At 34.4% G+C, this 16,710-nt stretch overlaps 1 pseudogene; it reads left to right on the top strand.

The window, feature by feature from the left end:
- LOC131876098 (photosystem I P700 chlorophyll a apoprotein A1-like) overlaps positions 1-16,710 on the top strand; it is a 97,980-nt pseudogene that overhangs the window by 12,114 nt on the left and 69,156 nt on the right.

The following is a 16,710-nucleotide window of genomic DNA, read 5'->3' on the forward strand; positions in this document are numbered from 1 at the left end:
TATAGAATGAGTGGTTTACCCAATTTTTGTGGCACCAAAATAGGCAAATTCATGAGATATTGCTTCAACTAATGGAATGATTAGGCACACTTGTCCTCCAATCTGAAAGGAACATTTTTTATGAAGTAGATGGTTGAATGGGAGACATTTGTCCACCAATCGAACAATGAACCTTCTGATAGATTGTAGCCTGCGTTGAAGAGATCGTAGTTGACTAATGTTATTTGGAGGTGGCATTTCCATGATAGCCTAAACCTTTGTGGGATCCACCTTGATTCCTTTTTTTGATACAATGTAGCCCAAGAGTTTTTTGGATGTGACCCCCAAAACACACTTTTTAGGGTATAATCTGACATTGAATTTCTCTAGTCTCTGAAATATTTTATCAAGAATGTCCTAGTTTCCTATTCTTGTGAATGATTTGGTGCAATTCATCTACATAATCCTCCATAAAAGTATGCATCATGTCATGGAAGATAGTTGTCATTTCTCTTTGATAGGTTACACCAGCATTTTTTAAACCAAAAGGCATGATGTTCCTACGATATGTACCACATTGACATGTGAATGTCATTTTATCCTAATCTTCTAGAGCTATCTTGATTTGGTTGTATCCTAAAAAACCGTCCATGATTGATAACAGCGTGTTCCCTATCGTGAGATCCACAATTGTATCAATGCTTGGCAAAGGAAAATCATCTTTCAGACAAGATTTGTTGAGGTCTCTGAATTCTATACAAATCCTAATACTTTTATCTGGTTTAGATACTGGTACAATGTTAGAGATCCATTCGGCATAATGTATAGGTCGAATGAAACTGGCGTCTAGCAGTTTCTTCAGCTCCGCTTTAACCAAAATGGCGACATGTGGGTTCATCTTTCTCAATTTTTGTTTGACAAGTTTAGCTCCAGGAGTTATAGATAAATGATACATGATGAGATCTGGATCAACACCTGACATATCTGCATAAGACCAAGCAAAATTAATTTGCTTCTCCTTGAAGAATTTGACAAAGTCTGATCTTTCTTGTTCCATTAATGATTATGTCAAATGTATGGTTCTTGTTGTTGTTTCAGTGTTGATATTGATTGATCGAGCTGGCTCAATCAAAATTAGAGATCTTTCCTAATAATGTTCAGGAAGAGTGTCAAGTCTCTCATCCTCAGGCACCTCAAAGAGGTTTTCACCATTGGATACGTCCTTCTTTTTTACTTTTTAATGATCTAATACTTCCTTTAAATGGTTTTCACCATTAGATTGATTTTTTTTTTTGTTCATTTTGTGACTAAGAGACATGGTACTCTCCTGATTGCAGACATGATTATGGGATTCACTAGTAGAGTATGTTTTCGGGTTGACTGAGCCAACATATTGGATAATGGCATCATCATTTTGAAAGGTTGGTATCTCAATGTGCTCAAGTGGTTCCCAGTCTATAAGTTTAGGATATATAAGTGGTAGGGAATTGTTTGGTGGTTCAAGGTCTACCACTGCAAGAGTCATGATGGAGACATTGCCATAGTTGTCATTGGATGTAACAAAGTCTATGATGGTATCAAAGTTTTTAATGGTGCTTTCTTCGATATTTCCTCTTCATATTGATGTTGCTCATTCTCACTAGCCTCATAGATATGTAGTGGTCCAAGTTCAAATAATCTAGGACTTGAACCTTGTCCTTCAAAAGGTATGGGTGTATATGTATGGATTGCATCCACTTCAATGTCCTCAGTGATATCAGAACAAGTGTCTCATTCCTACTCATTGGCATCTATTTTAGAATCACTGTCTAAGGTTACCCTAATGAATCTAACAAGAATATTGTATAGCGAGATGAGCCACTGATGATCAATACAAGTTTGGTGGCTTATATTGATTCAGGTTTTGTATTGTCTTGTACTCTTTCAATTTGTTCATAAACAGTCTCCTCCCTTTGAATGGTAGGTTCCTCTTCATGTTGTGGCTTATATTTTGTTTGATCAAGTCCTATTACATGATGTATCTATTTATAGGAGGCCTCCTCTCTTTGAATAGAAAGATCCTCTTGTTGTTTCTCATATTCTTCATCCTCTTATTCTTTGTTTGTCTTCTTAGCAGCTTGGTGTATCACCTCTTGCCATGATTCCTCGTTATATGTTCCATTTCTTTTCCTTCGGGAATTTAGGTGATCTTTTTTTTGTGCCGGTTGGATACGTTGGCCATACCCTAGTCCCAATTTATCTTTTGCAAGTTGTGAATGAGGATGGCTCAGTTTTGTGATGCCCTATTGATGCTTGCCAACAAGTCCTTTTCCTTTGTACCCCATATGTTGCATGATTCTGAATCCATTACCATATTGTTTTGTGGGGATGGAAACTCCTAGAGAAGTAGCTCTTATTTCTTCCTCATCCTTGTATAGCCAGTTGAGGATATCTTTTTCTTCTGATTCTTCCACAAGTGTATTGATTTGGATAAATTTTCCATTAAACTTTTTGATGGGTTGTGTTGCTTGGTGAATTGATGTTGAAGGTTGTCTGTGGGATCTTGGTGATACAGGAAGCTTTGATAGACATGGGGGTTTAAAATAATACCCCCCATTCCTTGGTCCTTTATATTCATCTTCTTCTCAAATTCTATGAAGAAAGATTTTAGATTTTCTTGATTTCATGATGAGGAAGCGTGGGCTTCCCTATTGTGCGGTACCAGAACATTTTGAGTTTCCCCCATAGTGTTGCAATACTGAAAGGGGTTGGTGTCTATTGATATTGAAATCTCTTGTTTGTTGTAAGGGAACTTGAAAAATTGATGATACATGGAAGGTATCGCTTGCATGTCATGGATCCAAGGATGACCCAAGAGTATGTTATATGTCAATTCTATGTCCAAGACTTAGCACATTTTGTCTTTTTGCACAGGTCCTACCTAAATGGGTAGCACCACTGTTCCTTTGGATGACCTTTCTTCATCATCATAGGCTTTTATACTGATCTTCTTTTGGGGATCAATAGCTTATTCAGAGAAGCCCAATGTCCATTTACAGGGGAAGGACATAAAGGTCTTTACGAGATCTTAACTACTTCATGGCATGCTCAATTAGCTCTTAACCTATCTATGTTAGGGTCTTTAACTATTTTCATAGCTCACCATATGTATTCTACACCTCCCTATCCATATCTAGCTACTGACTATGGTACCCAACTATCTTTGTTCACGCACCATATGTGGATTGGTGGATTTCTCATAGTTGGCATTACTGCACATGCAACTATTTTTAAGGTAAGAGACTATGATCTGACTACTCAATACAACAACCTTTTAGACCGTGTTCTAAGACATCATGATGCAATCATATCACACCTCAACTAGGCATGTATTTTCTTAGGTTTCCATAGTTTTGGTCTATATATTCATAATGATACTATGAGTGCTTTAGGACATCGTAAAGATATGTTTTCAAATACTGCTATACAATTACAACATGTCTTTGCTCAATGGATACAAAGCACTCATGCTTTAGCACCCACTTTGACAACTCATGATGCAACAGCAAGCACCAGCTTAACCTGGGGAGGCAATGATTTGATAGCATTAGGTGCCAAAGTGGCTTTGTTACCTATTCCTTTAGGAACTACAAATTTTTTAGTAGACCATATTCATGCATTTACTATCCATGTGATTGTATTAATATTATTGAAATGTGTTTTATTTGCTCACAGTTCTCATTTAATACCCGATAAAGCAAATCTTGGTTTTCATTTTCTTTGCAATGAGCCTGGTAGAGGAGGAACATGTCTTCCTAGGACTATTCTAGATGTACAATGCAATTTTGGTAGCAATATTTTATTTTAGTTGCAAAATGCAGTCTAATGTTTGGGGTAGTATAACTGATCAGGGAGTGGTAACTCATATTATAGGAGGAAACTTTGCATAGAGTTCCATTACAATTAATGGGTGGCTTCATGAATTTTTATGGGCACAAGCTTCGCAAGTAATCCAATCTTACAGTTCTTCATTATCTGCCTATGGCCTTTTATTCTTAGGTGCTCATTTCATTTGGGCCTTTAGTTTAATGTTCCTATTTAGTGGTAATGGATATTGGCAAGAACTTATTCAATCTATTGTTTGGGCCCATCATACATTAAAAGTAGTAGGGATAAGCTTTAAGGTACATATATTTAGACCAGCTTGTCCATCTATTAGCACTCTTTTCACTCGATGTTTGTAAACTAGGACTTCAATATGGAGTGGGGTGTTGTGTGGATGACTCAAAGAGACATCATCGTGCTCTGAAAATGATAAGTTATGTGGCACAGTCATATGTGCCACCATGGCTTAGAATCGGTCGACATCCAGGTCATTTGGAACTGTAGTTTCTATAAGAGCATTCTCCAAGATATCCTTATTTTTTGGTGAGAGTTTGAGAAAATCTAAAATCGATATTTGGGGAAGTTTCCTTTGAAGTTGATCTACCAAGCTAAATTGAGTTTTGGGGATAGTTGTTTCTTTTTATGTGCTCCCCTTCAAGACATATTTTTGGGTCCTTGTTGTCACATTCACCAGCGCATGTTCTTGTTTGTCCTTGATTTTTATGACATTCACTTGATTGTCATATGTCGATATGTGATTGATGATGTTATCATATATGTGGATGATGTGGGCTCCTTTGTTGTTAGTCGATGTTGATGCTCCTCTCTAGCCATAATTAGGAAGAGTATTTTTGAATGCCTTGTGATCACTATTGGTTTTATGGCCATGATCGTTATGTCTCCCTTGTCTATCATATCTTGAACTAGGGTTTTCAACCTCATGCAATCATTTTTTATATGCCCCTTTTTCGATGATAATCACAATATTGCGAGTCATTCCACCATGGTGGTTTGACTTGGGGTTCAAAATTACTTATGATTGGCAATGTGATGAATTTGTTTTCCAGTAGTTCTCAAAATGCAGATTCCAGGTTTTGTCCCAATGGTGTATAGGTTCTTCGATATTGGGGAGGTGGATTGTTGGTGCTACTCCCTTGATTGTTTCTCCCTTGATTGTTGTTGTTATTCCCTTGGTTGGTAGTACATTGATAATTGTTAGTGCTTTTATTAACACTTCTTTGGTTATTGTTGGATGGTGTATTACCTGATAAAGTCAGCACTGGTTGCTTTTACTTTACATTGTTGGCATCGACTACACCATCATTAACAACATTTTTGTTTCTAGTCCAAAACTTGGACTTGTCTGAGTTGTTGTTGTTATATTGATTGCTATAGGTGTTTTTGCTTGATGAACTAACACCTTCCTTGGAGAACTTCAAGGTCCCTTTCTTGATTGAGGCTTCCTCTACTTGGATGCCATTCTCGATTAATTTTTGGAAAGTAGGTAGACATTGTAGTTTGAGTTGATAACTCATTTCATTATTTATATTGTCTATGGAAATTTTTCCTTTTCAGGTACATCGCGTGGGTACCTTGAAACCATGTGCCTCCATCGCTGTAAGAACACCATGAATGTTTCATTGTTCTTTTCCTTTATATTGCATATGTCAAGCATGGTGACCTCATGTTGGATATTATAGGAGTATTGTGTAATGAATTTATTCACCAACTCATCAAATGATCTAATAAGAGGTGTGAGTTTTGACAACCACTCCATTGTTTGTCCTCCTAAACTTACTGGGAAAAGTCTCATCATGTATGTATTGTTATGGGAAAATTCCAAGCTCATAGTGCAGAATTACCTAATGTGATCACAGGGATCACTCTTACCATTGTATTTATCATATCAATGCGTAAATCAAAATGCAAGTCTAAGAGAGGAATTACATCATATTAAGATAGGAAAATCTGACAAAATGATAGTAAATTTAAAATAGCCATTAAAAAATATTTAACAATTAATGATGAAAGGAAAAATTACATAATTTTTAAATTATTCATTTATGTAAGTTGTAGATTCAAGTCATAAAGCTCAAAGAGCATTTACAGGAAACTTTAGTCTCTTCAATTTTTTATTGATAACATGCCACTCTTAATCAAATAGCGACGACAAAGTAAAGGAAAATGGAATGTGACTGTTGAAGTAATCCATAAAGCACGCAAATGAGAGAGTTGGATTCTGACACAATATTAATGGCTAGTCTTTTTATGGAAGTAAATGAATGTTAAAAAGTGGTCAACAAAAAATTGAAGAAAACCTTTTCACGTAAATAGTAGTAAGAAGTTGAAGGAAAAAAAAAATAGTGGCAATAAAAAAACCAATGGCTACCAAGCTTCTGATTGTCTTGCACGCCTCTTGTATGTTGTCAACCATTGATCGATGTAGTTAAGTGCCTTTTTTAAAAAAATAAGATATGCCTTCGACGTAATTTACATCAAAGGCATATTACACTCAAATAATGGATGCACTGTAATGCCCGCCAAGAAACCCTAGAGAATTATACTTCTAACAAACTAACTAAACCATTTAGAGATAAATTTAAGCACAAGCAGAAATAATTCATATCATCTTGATTTATAATCTCTAGGGTAACCTAATGACAGTACAACCATTGTCACAATTGTACATGGTACATATCAATTTACACATAAGTTAACGAGAATTAATCTTTACTAGTCTACTGACTTACATTGAACATAGCATAAGAGATTTCATATTTAAACCATGGAAAATGACCATGAAGTATGATACATTAACACTCCTAAGTACTATGTTCATTTCAAACCGAAAACCAAATGTTCCTATGATATTAAGTCATGACGACAATGGGAGATAAATCCACTCCTATTTAATAGCCAATACCAACACCTCATAAGTAAAAATATGATTAAATCCTATCATTGCATCTTTACAACATGAATAGTATACATAACATTATTACATCATCTTGATACCATATATTACATCATTACTACATCAGTCCCTTCATTGAGAATGCCATAATACAAATTACATATACATAGATGATCTTGACTTAATGAGAGTTTACATAAGCATCATGAATTCCAACCTCTGAATCTGAAGAGAATTGGAAACATCCACTACGCTCATGAATAGGACTCCGAGATATCCCAATGGAAGAAGGTATCAACCACTTGACCATGTGGAACCAAAATGCCCACCCCTCATGCTAGGAGATGACATAAGGCCCCACACACACCACTAGACCTAGGTTGACAATCAACATCTAGTGTGACTCATAAGAACATACGGGAATAAACATACACAAACCTGAAACATCATGTTTCATTGGCTTAACCCAAAGACATGACTGATTAGAGGCTTCTGCACAACATAAGGATTAGACCCTCAAAAACACTAAAGACATAAAACATGACATATAACTCATATGATATCAAAGGTTACATGACACAATTAAAAACTAAAATTGAAATTAATTCCACATAAAACCTCTTTATAATTTGAAAAACAACTATAATTTATTACATATACTAAATTTTTACTATTAAGTATTTAAACTTAATTCTTATTTAATTTGTTTATTTCAAATATTTTACCTTACCTGACTTTTAACTTAAAATTAAGAAACTAAATTTAAATAAATGAGAATCCTTTCTTATTGAAGTTCTGGATGGTTCCCACCTAAACCTCACAATAGGTTAAATTTTAAATTGTTATTATTATTTTTTTAAAGCATATTTTCATACCAATGGTTGTATATATATATAATTATACTTCTCTTAGCATATAAATATATATCAATAAAAAAGGTAAAGATAATAACCCTTTTTTTACTATTTTTTTATAAATAGGCTCATTCTTTTTAAAGACTTTAATAAACTAGAACTTACGTGGCTTTCTAAATATTAATAAGTTTCCTTCTTACTTTTTAGAAATTTTATTAATTTGGTAAGATTTAATCATTTACTTTCTAGGAGGACGTGATTACTGTATTGTAGAATATGTTATTTAATTTGGTTTAATAATTACCTATAAAGCAAGTATTGTAGGTGGTATTGGTAATCCTTATAGTTTTACATCAACATAAGAAAAGATAAAATACAAAGTGAAATTGAGTATAATACTCAAAGTAATGATATTAATTGGCAGCTATAAGGTTGGATTCTTTTTCAGCGCAAGTCTATTAGAGGCTCCCAGAAAGGCCAAATTCACAAAATCTGAGACTCGAAACCAAAAATACACAAAGACCCATTTGAGATTTGAGGATAGACACTCCAAAAAAGAAACTAGATCATACCCAAGTATTTCCATAAAGTTACATGAAACAAAAATATAAATCTGCCCTAGAAAAAAACCCCTCATATGTGCAACCTAAAACTCCAATTTTGAAGAATGAAACTAGATATTGACACAATAAAAAAACTCATGAACTTAAGGAAAAATACATTCAAAAAACACATAAATACACTCCAAAAATCAAAAGAAACCACCAATTAAGTTTATGCACTCAATTTCGTAGAAAATCAAGACAAATTTCAAAATCCATTTGTTTTTTCAAAACAACAAATGCAACAATTATAGCATACACTTCCAGATTTATCACAAAATAATAATAACTAGAGATTCACACAACAATACACTCTTTTCAATAAAAAAATTCATATTTTCAATTGAAAACAAAGGTTTTAAGAATCCAACCTAGTTAATGAAGTATGAAAACAAGAGTTGAAACAAAACCACTTCGATGCAAAACCTGTGAAGAAAGAATCTCCAACAAGATGCCAAGACTTTGCATGCTAGGGAATCACCAACAATCGCTCAAAATAAGTCCAAAATCTACAAATTTGAGAACAAGATCCAAACCAACAAAGCCCACACAAAACCACTCACAAATAATTTAAAACCTCTCACAAATATTCAAATACCACTCTCAAATTATCAAAACCACCTTTCAATTATCAAACCCACTCTCCAACCTTGAATACCACTCTCTAATTTTTTTTTTTTAAACCACCCACAAAACTTCCTCCCCAAAATCCCCTCCCCCCCCCAAAAAATCCTAAAACAACTAAACACTCTCAAAACTATTTCCTCCCACATTCATGAATGAGAAAGGCATCCTACAATAAGAAACCCCACTCCACTCGAAAAGAAAATATAAATTAGCATTTGAACTTGTAGACACCAAAATTTGGTTAATTAATTTAATCAAATTTAAATCCTTTTCTTCTAATTAATTATTTCCTAATTAATTAATTCCACAACCTGTTTTGTCTAATTAATTAATTCCCCAACCCGTTTCCTCCTAATTAATTAACCTAGTTAATTAATCCCCTTTTTGCCATCTCATTTGACTAATTACCTTTAATTAATTAAATGTCCCTTTTCTCAAAACCCCCATGAATTAATTAATTAAATTAATTAATTAGACTCAAATCTTATTTGAGCACATGGCTCCTACATTTTAACCACTTTTCTCCCTAACCTCTTTCCAATCCTATCCTAACCAACCCTATCCTTCCAACCCTATCCTATCCTAACGAACCTTATCCTATCCCTTCTAACCTCCCATACATGTGTGCATATCGTAACCAATTCCTTATTTTGGGGAAAATATCCTATTTTGGGTGGCCTTTCCCAAAATAGACATGCCTCATTAGGGACACATGTCACTCTATCCTATTTTTGGTGGATTTTCCCAAAATGGACATGTGCCCTTAGGGACACATGTCACACTTCCTATTTTTGGGGTAATTTTACCAAAATAGACATGTGGACTCATGGACAAATGTCATTCCTTTTCCATCTAGTTGAGCCACTTGTCCTTTTTTGAAGGACAAGTGTCTCCTCTTCACCTCCCCTTCCCTTCCTCATCTTGCCTATTTAATACCTCCATTTTTAGACCAAACACTCTCTAATCCACTTTTCATACATCATACTATTACTCTGCTAGAATTATCACTCAACCTATCCATTATCATTTTTCATCCATCAATCCATTTATCATTGCATCAATATCAAACACTCGAAGATGCCATCGAGCATACATAAAAATCAAGGAACTATCAAATCTAAGCTAGATTTTGGTTTGCATTTGCTATTTCATTTGAATTATGTTTTCATTTTATCATTATAATCTTGAGGTGTATGATCTCTTATGTTTGTTTGATTAATTGGCTTTCTTTTTAGCCCTTAGTTTAGCACACACATTTTTCATCGCACGGAACTCCAACACTAAATTCATTTCCAAAATTGAATATATATATATATATATATATATATATAATCAATATCTCTCTCACACAATTAATTTATAAATATAATAATAATAATAATCATATAATATTTTTATATAATTAATAATATTAATAATATTAATAACCATACTATAATACAAAGACATAATATCATAATGGTATAATCATGTAATACTAATGTCAACATTAACAATAATATTTTAATAATATAACTAATATAACAATCATATATAAATGATTTTATCCGACAAACTATGATATATATATATAATAACAAATCATACAATTCCTTAGGTTAGGAATAATAAATAATTGTCAAACACAATCCATAATAAAGAAATGTGAAATAATTAAATCTCCTAAACTTCTAGTTTACATATTCAATTATATGCATATTCATATTGCCTATACATGTAGGATATTTGTATAGATGTACACACATAAATTAATTGCCTTATGATCAACATAAACCAAACATTAAATGCCACATATAAAACAATGAATAACATAACTTAACCAAAATAATATTCAACACAAGATCACACAAGGCCTAAGGACAACTCAAGACCTAAACCACACAAACTGAATTAGGCTATAGGATAGGTTTTGGATGTGATAAGGGCCTTGATGCCACCTCCGAACAACTACCATTGGGAGTAAAGAAACACTTACACCTATATAGCCATGTGGAGTCGATGTCTAGTACCTGCATCCTACATGAAACCAACAGTCTATATGCATATATACATAACACTCAGATGTCATGAAAGGAAATCGCAACATCATATGGCTCTCACAAGTGAGAAATATGATATTGTTCCCTTCACCCTAATCAACAATCAAATACGCATCGGTTAACTAGTCTACTCACACATCAGTATAAAATATGCTCATCATACTAGGGCTAGCTCATGATAAACATCATAGTTAGTAAACATGAACCATAATCATCTAATTAATGAATAGCTAGCATAAACCTAACATCACCACAAAAAATCAATAATATAAAATTAACAAGAAAATAATATAACCATCCTAAGAAGTGTGTCACGAAAGGCCACAACATCTACTTACCCTCCAACTTTGACAGCTGCAACATAGGTTAGTACATCAACCCTTGTAAAAATTGTAGACACCTAAAACTTGCACTAATTAAACTAAGGTTTTATTAAATCCCCTTTAGCCATTTAATTGAATAAATCTTATTTATTTAATTAAAACCCCTTTCCCCTTTTAATTGAATTTACATTTGATTAAAAATCCCTTTGCATTTAAATAAATTATTATTTATTTGTGAATAGTCCTCCCCACTTGCAAAATCCTACGAATGCAAGTTGCATCCCTTTTGGTTAAAAAAAATCTTTTTATTTTATCTAAAATGCCTATTTTCCTCCACTTGCATTCTCCTACATTTTTTGTTAGCATGCTAACATTATTCTAGTACCTCCCTAACCCCTCATTAATTAGCCTAATTCTTCTAATCATGCCACATCCCTAAATTTGGGGGGTTCACTTCTCCAAATTTGAAAGAAAGTCTTCTAAATGTGTTGAAGACTTTACCTTCTCCAATAAGTTAACTTGTTGAGTCTTCCAAACTTGTAAGGTTATATAACTTTCAACAAGTTAACCTCCAAAGTTTTCAAAGAGCATTCCATGCCTCTTACAAGACATCATCCTAGCCCATGATGGTTGTCCCTTTGGACATCCCTCAACTTTGCACAAGAGTTTACCTCTTGAACAATAGCATGCTCCCTTGGATAATGGAATTATCTAATGATGTCAGCCCTTGATGGTATCCCTAATGCTTACTTAGCATCCTCTCAAGCCATCTCAAGATGACATTTGTCAACTTGGGATTGGATTGAATTCCTCCCATGAATTGATAACTTTCAATCCTAGCCCTTGTTGATATTTCTCAATCTCAACCATCCATTTCTCTCTTTTATCTATAAATAGAGACCATTTCTTCAATCTTAGGATCCATCCAATCCACTTTATGCATCCTTATTATAGTTATTTTTGTGGGTTATCAAGGAGCTCTCATTGTGCCTCTCCCAAGCATTTAGGCCATCCTAATTGCATCATGTTTAGATGATATCATGTGCTAGATTACTCATTAGCTAAGTTTCATATCATTTTTACAGCATTTTCATCTTCATCATAGCTTAATTAGATCACTTAATCTTTCAATTTAGAAACACACCTCCATTTTGCATATCATCTTCATATCAATAGTTTTGATCATCTAATCAATTAGGATCTTATTTGCATCCATTTAGATTCCAATTCATCCTTCAAATCTCATTCTTTAGGTTGTCATCTTAAAAATCAAGTGCTCTTCCAAGTGAGGGCCACCTTGAATCTTGAAGATCCTTTGAGATAGAGGACAATGAGATGATTTTGAGAGGTTTAGGTTGACTAACATGGTTTGTCGATTTTGATCTCTAATGCAATTTCCCATTGGTATGATTGTCTTGTTTGTGTCTCTTGTGCAAGTGCAAATATCTGAGCATACATTTTTGGCACCCACCGTGGAGCTAGACCCCCAATTTTATTAAAATTTTAGCATTTTTGCGCAAGTCTGACCCAAAAGTTTGAACTCTTTTAGCACATATGTTGTACACTTTAGCGTGTTTGTTCTCTGTTCTAGTGCATTTATCGACTGTTTTAGCTCATCTATCCATTCTTCTAGTGCATTTGTAGTACAAAGTAGTGCATATAGTGCATGTTTTAGCGCATTTGTCTATCTGTGTTTTTTTTGGTCTTTGACAATGTAGCACATTTACACAGCCTCTTAGTGTGTTTGTCTATTCTTCTAGCGCATATGTAGTACAACTTAGTGCATTAGTCTTCTATTTTAGCACATTTGTAAAAGAGGCATAAAATTGTAATCCGCGTTGAAAATTACGCTTGTCTAGCCCACCTAGTGATTAAGATTTTCACTCTCTTTTTGCAAGTTTCTAACAAATTCTTGCAAGTTAGAGGAGTTTAAAATAGGATTTTGTTTTCTTTCCATATTTTTTCCAAAGTTGGATAAAAAGAACTAACATTTCCATTTTGGTAAAAAGAACTTCACATTGATGGACTTGAAAAGCACTGAGAGGGGGGGGAGGGGGGGGAATCAATGACACCAAAAATGAAACTACTTCAGCTAGTAACCGGTAGATGAACTTAACAAAGCTTTGAACTAAAATGCATATAATCCACAATGATATAATAGCATTCACAATAAGTAACACATCCACCATATAACATAAATGTTTATACGTGGAAAACCCAAATAGGTAAAAACCACAGTGAGATGGAACTCACAAGTTAACTATCTGCAGTAATAGATAACTGGCTGATTAAGGTCTACAAAGTGCTCTGCTAAGAGCAAATCTAGTTAAAGATCTCAAAGCTTGATTAGAAGCTCATACCCTGTTAAAAGTAGTACCCTATTAGGAGTAACCTCGCTAGAGGATTTAAGAACCCAAGTTAATGGATCACCCTGTTAGAGGATTTATATATTGAAGCTTGTTAGAGCTTACTCAGTTAGGGGATTTGATTCTGCTGTAATTGTTAGAAAACAACAGGATTGGTTTGATCTATTCTGAGTAGCACAATACTTGCTTGATTAGATTGTTCTAAACAATCTCAACATTGCTATACAACACACTCTTCATCTTAACACTTATTTCTCTTCAACATGAAAATATTTCGCTCTACATGCATACCAAAATTATATTCCATTCTCAAATGATTTACTAAGATGTCATTATATAGACATTCAAATTTCATGTCGGCCTAAGGAAATCATAGCACAATTTCCAAGGTGCAGTGTATCTAGTCAAGTGATTGTAACTAATCACAAAAATTACCACCAAAATTTGGCAATGGAATAACTCATCACGATCTATGGTAACTCATCACAAAATCACCAAATACTGGTTGGAACAATCAATACCAGTTTGAGTTAAATATTAAACCATTATCCTTGAATCTTCTCTCGTGATCTCCACTTGATCTCCATCTTGATCTTCATCTTGATTTTCATCTTGATGCTGACTTATCATAACCACAGGTTGTTTCTCATGCACATACCGGTTGACACAAAGTACCGGTTAGAGATAACCACTAAGAATACCGGTTGACAGTGTAAACAGTTGAAGTTACACCAGTAGACAATGTAATCATATGTGTGTGTGAGTGTTTCATCAATGACAACATATTACAATCATCATCATGCCAACACACACTTCATTTGGTGTTCTTAAAATAAATCACACTTCAATTTTTGGGCTTAAAAACACAATCTTTCATTTGGGCTTAAAAAGAAATCTTTTATTTCTTGCAAAGGTAAAATTCACAATCAACATCTTTATTTGCAAGTTAAAAAGAACAATCAAATTGTCCTTTTTGCAAAGCAATTTACTTTATTGCAACGATTTTCATTTTGTTGATCAGGATTTCCAATTCCTAGTTTAGAAAACCATTGCTATGTGGGACTAAAATAAACACCATATTTGATTGGAGCAACATCTCCAATTAGGACTTAGAAAATCATTGCTTTGAAGGCTAAAAAGAACATTGTATGCTTTATCTTGAGTGGTAGGTATATGCTCTCCCCTTAATTGGTTGACCAAAAAGCCAAACCCATTCTTTTCATGCTCTATTTACTTTCAAGCATTTAGAACCTTTAGAAGGCCTGCCTTCTCAAAGCCTTTAGGGGGCTAGTGAGAAGGGTACAACCCAAGTGGGCAACAACTTTATTGCCAAGTTTACCAACCCACTACAATCAAATGTGGAGGTTGATGAAAATCCTCTCCAATGGAAGTGTGTATTTGATAGCCTTCCCCTAGTATCCTTGTGATGTGAAAAGCCTTTATTCTAAAGGTTGGGAAACCTCTTAATTGAGTTTATCATTTTTTGTGCTAAATGGAATCCTTACTACGAACCATAGAAGCAGAAACTTTAAGATGGTCTTCAGTTGCCATACATTGGCAATATCATAGTGCAAGGGTGGGGAAGAATCTGCCCCCAAGATTACTCACCATACATCTCCCAAGATAACTACTCAATTGAGGAGCAATTATCTTTGGGTTAATTTCTAGACAAAGACAAAAAAATGGGCACCCTCTAGGGGGTGACAAGGCTATTTGAGATGAAGGAGTATCGAGTGTGGGCTATGATATTGTTAATGACCCTTGAATAAAGAGTCTACTTGGTGTGTCTTATTTGTATCCAAACATGTGAAAACATCGAGGATTTGAACACATCCTCAAAAGAACATACACTCAATGTTTAGCATTAGAATGACCATTGTCTTCATGTGTGCTATGTATTCTTATCATAAATGCTAAAATATATTGCAAAAATATCCAACAATCAAACCCAAAAATCAGTTCAAAACAAAGAGAGATCATAAGTGGAAGAGATTTTCAAATCCAACAACGCACCTTGGAGGTGGCTACCAACTTTTCAACTATCTTAGGCAAGACTTTCATCCAACAGAATTATGGAAGTATCAAACCAAATGATCAAGAGTTATCATCCAACTATCTCAACAATAATACTTAGCTAGGTATTCAAGTTAATCAAATCAAGTTTCCATATCAGGAGACTTTATCCATATCATTTGATGTGCTTTGTCATAGGGGCCGATCGAACAAACCCTCTCTTTGACTTAGTAAGCTTGAGTATCAAAATGAAGTATCCACATCAACCAACCATATTAACTTTTTGATCATTTTTATGACCACTCCACATATTTTGAGAAGAAGTCTTCATCAAAAGACTAAGTTGAAGAAGAGACAACATAGTCCTAAGGAGCTTATCAAGAGAAGAAATTTTCTCTACATCAATCGTCAACTCTTTGTGTCACACTATATCTTCTTGTGTCATATACAATTATACCTTCAGGGAAAATCTAACGAATTTGATGAAGAGCCTTTGAGAAGTAGGGCCTATACTCAAAAGGAATCATTTAACCAACATCTTAACAAAGGGGGGAAAATTAATCCTGCCTTCTTTCCAAAAATTTGCATCTACTATGACCCAAACCACCAAGTCCACCAAGAACCCCAATACAAGAGGAGGGATTCATTACTGTAGAAATATATTGATGTCTATTGGCACTTGATCTTGAAAAGGCAAGGAATTGGATCCACAACCAAAATCAAGCATGATTCGTAGGGAGTCCAACCCTTTTGATTGATACACAAATATGGAGGAAGAGGAGATCACCGAGGAACTCGTCCAACAATGCCAACAAAGCATCACCTTCCAAAAGCTCATGGAAAGGCTTATAGAAGAACATAAACAAAAATACCTCCTCATGCTAAATAGTAAAGGAGTCAGGATTCTTGAGGACTATGATATGGAATGTTTGAGGAATACCAATGAAAGGTTCCCAAGGACAAGGACCGGGACCTACATATATAATACTCAGAATCAAGAGCATTTGAGAGGAGAGGACACACATGATCAAATCAACACCCGCAACCAAGATAATACAAGTAATTATGACAATGTTAGTGAACAAGGGGATGCCTATCATTGAAGGTCCAATGAAGAAAATGCTCCCTT

This window comes from Cryptomeria japonica, chromosome 5 (genome assembly GCF_030272615.1).
Source record: "Cryptomeria japonica chromosome 5, Sugi_1.0, whole genome shotgun sequence".
NCBI lineage: Eukaryota > Viridiplantae > Streptophyta > Pinopsida > Cupressales > Cupressaceae > Cryptomeria > Cryptomeria japonica.